Source organism: Salvelinus alpinus, chromosome 17 (genome assembly GCF_045679555.1).
Source record: "Salvelinus alpinus chromosome 17, SLU_Salpinus.1, whole genome shotgun sequence".
Taxonomy (NCBI): Eukaryota; Metazoa; Chordata; class Actinopteri; order Salmoniformes; family Salmonidae; genus Salvelinus; species Salvelinus alpinus.
In genome coordinates, this window is record NC_092102.1 from 24,331,840 (window position 1) to 24,338,445 (window position 6,606).

At 38.3% G+C, this 6,606-nt stretch overlaps 1 protein-coding gene across 3 annotated transcripts in view; it reads right to left on the bottom strand.

Annotated features, from left to right (window-relative positions):
- The window catches only part of LOC139542570 (E3 ubiquitin-protein ligase Itchy-like), a 19,903-nt gene extending 15,302 nt beyond the window's left edge, over nucleotides 1-4,601 (bottom strand). For all 3 annotated transcript variants that reach the window (XM_071348163.1, XM_071348164.1, XM_071348162.1), the window contains exon 1: nucleotides 4,401-4,601. The gene's annotated coding sequence lies outside the window, so the exon portion shown is untranslated. The remainder of the gene's footprint in view (nucleotides 1-4,400) is intronic.
- Between the last annotated feature and the right edge of the window lie 2,005 nt (nucleotides 4,602-6,606).

Sequence of the window (6,606 nt, forward strand, 5' to 3'; positions counted from 1 at the left end):
AATGCATTGTGACAAACGCTTTACAATATTATAGACATTGGGCTATCTAATCTTTACAGGCGTAATGGAACAAGAACATAAAATATCATGGTCAGCATTACATTAGATAACCACCCAGCGACGAAAACACATTCACCTCTTTTGAATGGTAATAAAATTATATTGCTATAAAGCATAAAAGATTATGCAGGTACCGGGCATTATCTGACTAGTCCTCGCTATAAAATCATAGTCTGGGTGTCCAACTTATCCAGCGGAGTTAAGAAAAAATAAAAATGGATGAATAAATAATTTATATACAAAACAGTAACTAGATGTGTGATTGATACTATGATTCCTAACAACAAATAACTCTGCAGTCTGGGTTTACTTTACACCTATTGACATCTACAGTGCATTTGAAAAGTATTCAGACCACATCCCCTTTTTCACATTTTGTTACGTTACAGCCTTATTCTAAAATGCCGCCCCCCCCCCCCCCCTCAATCTACACACAATGACAAAGTGGAAAACATTTGTTTTTATTTTTATTATTTTTTAAATGTTCGCAAACGTATATAAAAAAAAATATAAAAAAACAGAAACACCTTATTTTCATAAGTATTCAGACCCTTTGCTATGAAACTAGAAATTGAGCTCAGGTGCATCCCTCTTCCACTGATCATCTTTGGGATGTTTCTACAACTTGATTGGAGTCCACCTGTGGTAAATTCAATTGATTGGACATGATTTGGAAAGGCACACATCTGTTTATATAAAAAGGTCCAACAGTTGACAGTGCATGACAGAGCAAAAACCAAGCCATGAGGTTGAAGGAGTTGTCGGTGGAGCTCAGAGAGAGGATTGTCGAGGCACAGATCTGGGGAAGGTACCAAAAAATGTCTGCAGCCTTGAAGGACCCAAGAACAACGAAGTTTTTAACCACCAAGACTCTTCCTAGAGCTGGCCCCCTAGCAAAACTGAGCAATCGGGGGAGAAGGGCCTTGGTCAGGGAGGTGACCAAGAACCCGATGGTCACTGACAGAGCTCCAGAATTCCTCTGTGAAAATGGGAAAACCTTCCAGAAGGATAACCATCTCTGCAGCACGTCACCAAATCAGCCCTTTATGGTAGAGTGGCCAGAGGGAAGCCACTCCTCAGTAAAAGGTACATGACAGCCTGCTTGGAGTTGGCAAAAGTCACCTAAAGGACTGTCAGACCATGAGAAACAAGATTCTCTGGTCTGATGAAATACTTGGCACCATCCCTACGGTGAAGCGTGGTTGTAGCAGCATCATGCTGGGGTGATGTTTTTCAGCGCCAGGGACTGGGAGACTAGACACGATCGAGGGAAAGATGAACAGAGCAAAGTACAGAGAGATCCTTGATGAAAACCTGCTCCAGAGCACTCAGGACCTCAGACTGGGGGCGAAGGTTCACCTTCCAACAGGACAACGACCCTATGCACACAGCCAAGACAACGCAGAAGTGGCTTCAGGACAAGTCTCTAAATGTTCTTGAGTGGCCGAGCCAGAGACCGGACTTGAACCCGATCGAACATCTCTGGAGAAACCTGAAAACAGCTGTACAACGATACTCCCCATCCAACCTGACAGAGCTTGAGAGGATCTGCAAAGAATGGGAGAAACTCCCCAAATACTGGTGTGTCAAGCTTGAAGCGTCATACCCAAGAAGACTTGAGGCTGTAATCGGTGCCAAAGGTGCTTCAACAAATTACTGAGTACAAAATTCTCAAATGTCTAAAAACCTGTTTTTGCTTTGTCATTATAGGGTATTGTGTGTATATTGATTAGAGGTCGACCGATTATGATTTTTCAACGCCAATACCGATTATTGGAATACCAAAAAAAGCCGATAACGATTAATTGGTCGATTTTTATATATATATTTGTAATAATGACAATTACAACAATACTGAATAAACACTTATTTTAACTAAAAATTAATTTAGTCTCAAATAATGAAACATGTTAAATTTGGTTTAAATAAGTTCCTTGCTCAGAACATTTAAAGCTGGGGGTTCCTTTTAACATGAGTCTTCAATATTCCCAGGTAAGAAGTTTTAGGTTGTAGTTATTATAGGACTATTTCTCTCTATACCATTTGTATTTCATATACCTTTGACTGTTGGATGTTCTATTAGGTAATTTAGTTGTGCCAGCCTAATCTCAGGAGTTCATAGGCAGCGCAATGCTTGAAACACAGCGAAGAGCTGCTGGCAAACGCAGGAAAGTGCTGTTTGAATGAATGCTTACGAGCCAGCTGCTGCCTACCACCACTCAGTCAGACTGCTCTTATCAAATCATAGACTTAATTATAATATAATAACACAGAAATACGAGCCGTAGGTCATTAATATGGTCAAATCCGGAAACTATCATTTCGAAAACAAAACGTTTATTCTTTCAGTGAAATACGGAACCGTTCTGTATTTTATCTAACAGGTGGCAACACTAAGTCTAAATATTGCTGTTACATTGCACAACCTTCAATGTTATGTCATAATTACATACAATTCTGAAAAATTAATTACAGTCTTAGTTAGGAAGAAATGGTCTTCACACAGTTCGCAACGAGCCAGGCGGCACAAACTGCTGCATATACCCTGACTCTGCTTGCACAGAACGCAAGAGAAGTGACACAATTTTCCTAGTTAAAATAAATTCATGTTAGCAGGCAATACTAACTAAATATGCAGGTTTAAAAAATATATACTTGTGTATTGATTTTAAGAAAGGCATTCGTGTTTATGGTTAAGTACACATTGGTGCAACGACAGTGCTTTTTTCGCAAATGGGCTTTTAAAATAATCCGTTTGGCGAAGTAGGCTGTGATTCAATGATAAATTAACAGGTACCGCATCAATTATATGCAATGCAGGACAAGCTAGATAAACTAGTAATATCATCAACCATGTGTAGTTAACTAGTGATTATGTTAAGATTGATTGTTTTTTATAAGATAAGTTTAATGCTAGCTAGCACCTTACCTTGGCTCCTTGCTGAAATCGCATAACAGGTAGTTAGCCTGCCACGCAGCCTCGTGGAGTGCAATGTAATCGGCCATTATCAGTGTCCAAAAATGCAGATTGTTATGAAAACTTGAAATCGTCCCCAATTAAATCGGCCACCTCTAATATTGATGAGGGAAAAAATGATTGAATGTCAAAAAAGTCAAGGGGCCTGAATACTTTCTGAATGCACTGTATAATCATGCTTGCTCTCTGGAAAATGCCACGAGAGAATATTAAACAGGTGAAAATAGCACCAGGAAGCATAGCCTAGTCTTCTTTCCTGGTTTGTGGTTACTTCACTGTGCATAATGTATGTTCCCCCGCCTACTTCCCCTGTGCAAATGAGAGAAAGAGCTCTGGATAAACTTTCACTTTGACTGTACCCGGAGTAAATAATTTATCAGTACTGATTCTGTGGCCTACAGAGAAAGGATCTGTGACACAGATTCTGTGTGTTACTCACAGTGATGGACTGCTTTGCAAGCCAGCTAAATGACTCACAAGTCAGGAGCTCATCAGTTGAGACAAGGAAGAAAGATGCACCATCAGTCAATGACTGTGTTTTTGTGAAAGTGTCAGATATTCCATAAACGAATCAAAAGTGAATAAAATATGCTATTACACTTACACCACTGAACTGACAAAAATCTACTGATATACATACAGGCATGTTTAACTTTTAAAAACATGGAATGGTTACAGAGCAACATTAAAAAAGGAAGAGCTCTGAATCTTGAAGAATATAACTTATAAATGCTCTATGAACTAAATACTACTGTCTTAACCAACAGTGCATTCGTGAGAGGTTAACTACATTTAACCAGCCCCACCCCTCAACTCACGAAACAAAGTGGAAAGGTCAGGCTGGTGAAATGACAGAGTATGCTGTTATTTACACAAATGTGACCAGATAACAGCAAGAGATACCCAACGGCATCTTACTCAATAACAATATTAGGGCTGGACAGTATAAACACAGAAAATAATGGCTGCAATTTGTTTGCCATCGTTAGGATTTGACGTTATCGTCAGGCGCATGACATTGGCAAAAGGCTTAGTGACGACCTGTTTGATTGACAAGGAGGCTAACGTTAGCTTAGCTAGCTGAGTAGCTAGCTCTGTCTCACAATTAGTGAAATGACAACCATGAAACTCTAAAATCTGATAGCTAACTAAATGTTATTTACATATGCTGCATTCAACTCCGGGATGCAGAGTTTGTATTCAATATTTTTGAAACGGTGTTGTTGTTTACGTGTTAAATGTCATCTGGCACCTGATCGCAAAAAAAGCTAGCTAGCTCGTGTCATGGCTGGCTAGCCCAGTGGAAGAGTGAGTTTGCAAAATATTGTGGTTGAGGACTTTCCACCTCGGTCCTTTCGCTTACCCGAATCCAAGGGCAGAAGAAGTTCAAGACGTGACGTTACAGGCAACTTTCCCCAATATCCCTGTCTGTTTTGGGTTCTTTTGCGGCTTCACTTCAAGAAAGAAACTTCCACCATATTCGTAATCGTCTCACGTGACCAAAACCATATCTATTCGAGGAGGACATAAATACCAGCGATAAATGAATAGAAACGTACAACGCTCCACCCGGAAAGACTGTCGACCAATCGCGTTCACGGTGTCATGCAGCGTCACGCGTTTGCTACGATAATCGTCAGGCAATCCCTTCTTAAAGTCAGGGTATGAGTCGAGAAACATGCCTATTTTCCTCGACAGTACGTAATGTCACGACTTCAAAGCTATACGATATTACAGAGAACAAGTTTATTATCTCACATTTGGGAAAACATTTGTAATGTTGTACATGTTGTTCACGTTATTCATGCTGATGTTGGGTTTTTCAACTAGCGCCCAATTGACTCCCATTCACTTCTTGAAGGACTGATCTCCTTGTCCTATATTCACCCAGAATGGACCTCGCGTCCCAATGACAACGCATTGGTAACACAATGGGCGTGATGTCACATTCAAGTGTTAGTCGGAACTAGAAAATGTGGAAATGTCCGACTCCGACTTCCTTACTGCTTGTAATTAGTTATCCACGTGCCGCGTTAAACAAATCAAAAAAGTCTGAAATGTTCGAGTTTCATAGTACCAACTAGTATATGAACGTGGCATTTATGCGATTCCAATGGAGTTCCCATCTCCTCAAAAAAAAAAATATTTAAAAAAAAAAAGAACAACAAATCAATAAAGAAAGTACATGGGGGAACACAAGTATATAAACATTATATACAAAGGACAATTGGGCTAGGGGGTACAATTTCACATTACACAAGGACCTTAAGGGATACACTTATAATTCTAACAGCTTTTTTGTTAGTAGAGTATTTAATTGTCTTAAAATATAGTTACATTTATTTTTGTAAGGTAAGAAAATGTAGTGTTTTGTTTGTAAATTTACATTTGTGAATATGAAATTTGGCCAAAAGATGAATGAAATTAATTACATAGAAATTAGTTGAAACAGTTTTATTGTAGATAAAGCTTCCAAGCAGTACATCTCTCCACAATAGTGTAAAATCTTAATAAATGTGTTCAATTATAAATCTACTGATGTCTTGCCACAGTTTTCTTACATGAATACAATGCCAAAAAAAGATGCAACACTGTTTCTGGGTGGTCATTACAAAAGGAGCAATTTGAGTTGATGTTTTCCTTAAACTTCTTCATATAGTGGTTGACAGGATAATATTTATGAATAATTTTAAAGGAAACTTACTTAATTTTGTTAACAAGTAGGTATGTGTGTGGGAACATCCAAACTTTTTCCCAACAGATATTATCAATAAATCTGTTCCAATAAGGCATGACATAAGGTGTAGATACAACATCCTGCTGAAACAAGGTTCGTATCGCTCTGTTGTTGAATGGATCAAAAGAGAAGCAAATCTTTCCTACTGATGAGTCAACAGGGTCAATAGAAGGTAGGCTCTGAGGGTCAAGTCTTGACACGTTCCTGAATAATAAAGCAACACCTGAGGGAATGGCATCTATAACAATTGCAAAATCTTTAGGTGTTACAGGGACCTTGTAAATTGATAAGAATTCCTTATAACTAAGTTTTTTTTAAACTCTGCATTTACAAGTTGGCTCACCAATAGGATATTATTTCGGAACCCATATTCTAAAAACAAAGAAGCATTTTTATACAATATATCCCAATTATTTCATATATAATATCTGTGTGGAGAAAAAGTATGCTTATAAATTAAGAACCATGACAAGAAAACCTGCTGATGAAAAGCAGAGAGTTTCACTGGAACTTTGTCAATATTATAATTGCAAAACAACATGAAGTTAAGGCCACCAAAAGTAGAGAAGACATGATGAGGAATAAAATTCCACACAGAAGTGGGTCTTCTTAGGAATTGTTTTATCCAATTGATCTTAAAAGTATTATTGACGGTAGTAAAGTCCAGAAAACTCAGACCACCATTCTCATAAGTGTTCATTGCAACAGTTTTCCTAATGTAATGTGTACGGTTTCTCCAAACAAAGTTGAAAAGCATCTGGTCTATCTCCTTGCTTATTTTACCGTCAAGATATAAGGATAGAGCCTAGAGATACCTTCAGCCTTGGTTATT